Source organism: Vollenhovia emeryi, unplaced genomic scaffold (genome assembly GCF_000949405.1).
Source record: "Vollenhovia emeryi isolate VEMERY1.0 unplaced genomic scaffold, V.emery_V1.0 DF939186.1, whole genome shotgun sequence".
Taxonomy (NCBI): Eukaryota; Metazoa; Arthropoda; class Insecta; order Hymenoptera; family Formicidae; genus Vollenhovia; species Vollenhovia emeryi.
Genome location: NW_011967180.1, coordinates 730167 through 734012, shown reverse-complemented (window position 1 = coordinate 734012; position 3846 = coordinate 730167).

Sequence of the window (3846 nt, the reverse complement as noted above, 5' to 3'; positions counted from 1 at the left end):
CCTAAAGGAATTATCTGATTCGTCCATATTCAACCAGAAATTTTTTTCAGTGTACTTTCGAAATATTATAGTTAGTTTCATTAGATGGTCGTACTTTGTGCTAAAACAGAATTATAGAACCGTTTATTATATGATCGTATCTGTCTTTATGTTGAAAAACAAATCCTAAGATTTCAAGAATTTCAAAAGTAAATTGCAATTTTTGAAAATATATTTTTAACACAATTTTGAAAAACCACTCAAAGAACCATCACAAAATTCGAGGTAAAGTTCACATTTAACGTTTTTTTATACGCTATTATTCTCATTCCAACTGATTATTTACCGATGCATTTTGATAAGAGGCTCAACGTTAAATGGCTAACAAATGTGCGTATAGTTAAGTCGTAACGATTTCAAACTACCGTTCACCACGTATCGGATAACAAGCAACTTCATGGATCTCTCATCGAGTCGTAACCGAGAACGTCTCGAGGATGATCGATATTTTTCGTGTCACCGGTATCCGTCAGTCCGCGGCGAGGGAAGAGAGGCGAGCCGTGGTGCGCGTGTAGTGGAACGTGTGTGGTGGGTGTATACGTCATAAAAAAGAAGGCACGAGTGGAGAATACCGCGTTGGCGGCGTCGAAGGATACCGAGGAATCGGGAGAGCGAGCGGGCGAAAGAGAGAAAGGACGAGAGGCGGAGGTGGAAGAGGTGGATGAAGGAGTAGACGAAGCAGAAGAGAAGAAGAAGAAGAAGCGGAGGAGGTGGAGCGGTGAGCGCGGGTCGCCATTAAGCGGACCCCCTGCCGCGCGTGGCCCGCGGCAACCCTTCACAAAAAACTGTAATTGGAAATACTTTTCCTCCTTTTTTCCTGAAATAATTTATGAATCTTCCACCGGTCAGCTAGCGAGGGCCAGCCGCGCGGCTTCCAGGCTCTCTCTCTCTCTCCCTCCCTCCCCCCTCTCTCTTTCTCTCACTCTCTCTCTCTCTCTCTCATTTTCTGTCCAGGCTCGTGAGGACCACGGACAAGGGAGGAACCGTCTGTGAAACCAGCGAGAGAGGGAATATAACCGTGACTCCCGCCGAATAACGAACTCATTACTTTTCGGAACCTTCGCACGCGTCGGTGGATCCGTAAAAGTAGGTGAAGGGCAGACGAATGTGTCTGGAAGAGAACGTGGGTTCGCGTTCTCTTCTGATTGGCTTTCGCACGCGGTAAATTGCGACGTCGAAAGTGTGATATCGTTGTACCAAACGTGATCGAGCACGCATGTTTCAACTTTGTCTGTAATTGCGCGTTTATCATTAATATTACTGCTGAAATTTAAGGGATATCCTTGGTTTCCTCCTCGGCTTATTCTGACGGAGAATTTGGCAGCCGTGCCAAAGAAATTAAAGTATTCTCCCTTAATAAGATTATTAAACAAATATATTTTAATCCATGCATATGCATTGAAACTTTTTCTTTGTGTATTTTTAGAAATGCATAATCCACACACACACACACACAACGTGTTTATATTAAATTTATTACTTAAATAATACCTAAAGATCTTGGTTCTCAAAAAAAGCAATTGCAGAAAAGTGGCCAGAAAAAATGTTGCCTTTCAATGATGTTTCGATATTGCTTGAAAGCAAGCACCACGAATCGCCGTTTCGCGGCATCGCGTGAAAACGATGGCAAGGTCGACTCTGGGAGCTAATCGAAGCAAGGCGCTCGCAGCCTTGAAAATCATCGAAGGGATGAGGGAGATTATACGAGCGCTCGCGGAGGGTGAGGGAGCGGCGAGAGGGCAGGCAGGAGGTGGTGGCCGCTTCTTATTTCGTGGTCGGGGACACCCCGCTGCGCCCGGGGTGGAGGTGAGCCCTCTTTAGCGTCTCGCGAGGACCCTTACGGCAGCCTTCGGATGCCGTTATCAATTTGCGTGATTCTCAGGATTTATAATGAAGACGCAATACACTTTCTTCCTTACTCCTCGCGGGACGCGCGATGCTCGTTCTCTCTCGCTCTCCACCTCGCCGCTTCTTCCCTGCCCCCGTTGCTCAGCTCGTCTCTCTCACCCTCTTCATCTCTCTCGCGCTTGGACGACACAGAGAGCACGCAGGTACCTTCGTCATCGTTGCCATCGGCTTCGATCGGCCAATTGGCGGATGAGCTGATGTCTCACGGTGGTAATTATTGCCGTGCCACCCAGGACGACGTCCGCAGTTTCGCGAAGGGGGTGACAACAGCAACCGCGGTCCCATATGTCACTATGAATCTGCACTTAGCACGCGATGAAACGCAAAATAAGATGCTTACGAATATGGAAAATGAGTATTCCACGTATTGTTTCAATATCTTTCACAATCTTCCAAAAAAAAATCCAGATTTTCTTAGCACCAAAGATGAGAATAAAAAATATTTATTTTTAATTTGCAATAAAAAAACTACTCTGAATAATTTTATTATTTTCAACGTAATTAATCGTGTGAACTTTGCGAAAAATGTCCATTCAATTGTCAAAGTTGCACGCCTTAATTTCAATTACATACAAGTATAAGCGAAATTACTTTCCCGAATAAATTCAATGAAAAAGGATAAAAAACGAATTATTAAAAGTACAGCTGTAAGATACAATCATTAAGAAAACACTGTAAAAATATAAGAAACCATAAAAAATATAAAAGAAGAAGAGAGTAAAAAATTTTACGGGATTGTAGCGCGATAAGATACGGCAACTTGAGTTTCTCCGAGGCTATTCAAATATATACAAAATGCATTATTGGATGTCATTCCCGATAATTATCGCAACCAGGTATGGGCCCGGGCTAGAAAGTACACAATCGAGTCCGATGGGCGGGAAGAATAACTCGCGAATATAAACGTCGGAACGCCGTCGCTGTCGAGCTATTTCAGATTTCTCCGGGGCAGATGCCGGGTCCGTCGGGATGGCATTGTGTTACGCGCGACCTAAGACAAGGTGTTTCATTTTCTCGCCCGCTGCTGACAAAAGGCAGCATCGGCGCAACAAAGAAGCCCGCGTCAAACCGTAGGGAAAGATATGGGGAGTTTAGGAGCCACCGCGGGACCCTCTTCCGCCCCCCCTGTCTCTTTCTCTTTCTGATTCCCGCCTCTTCAGATTCTTCACCCGCCTCCCTCGCTCCTGTCCCGTTCCCTCGGCGCGGCGCGCGTCCTTTAAACCTTTTCCCCCATGAGATGTCACTTATTAATTCTTTCATTCTTTCAGAAGGCAGCAAAATGAATAGCGGGAGTTGGCGCGGGAGTTGGCGCGACTCCGCCTCCCTTGAATCGTCTCGTCTTAGAAGAATTTCTTCGGCGAGAGAAAAGACAGAAGGTTCTCGACAGAAACGGGACGTATCCCGCGGGACAGGCGGTGGATAGGTCAAAGGATCCTTCGGCTACCTGAGCGTCCTTACTGCTGCAGGTAGGTAGGTAGATAGGAGTCGTGGTCATCTCCTCCTCTCATCATCTTCGTCGTAAGATCTTTTCACGGGTCGCGCTACGATTAATAACAGCCTCTTTTTTTCCCCGCTTCACAAAGGGGTAAAGAGCGTGCGAGACGGAGATAATGCGAGGGAGCTGTTGTTTGAGGAAAACCACAAATTTTCGGGCACCCGAAGCAGAGCGGCTAAAATATAGTAGCGCGGGGCTGCATCAACTGCGTCGACCCCCTGGCGATTATTCTTGGGAAACTCTCGAATGGGGCGGGGCGCCAGCAGACCGTGCGCCCGATCTGTCTATTTCAACGAAATTTCATCGGAAATGAATGGCACTTAATCTTATAGATTCTCCGACTCCGTAGCAAGGGATATAAATCCGCATTGTCGTACGCTGATTGGAAATGCAGCAAAGAGTAC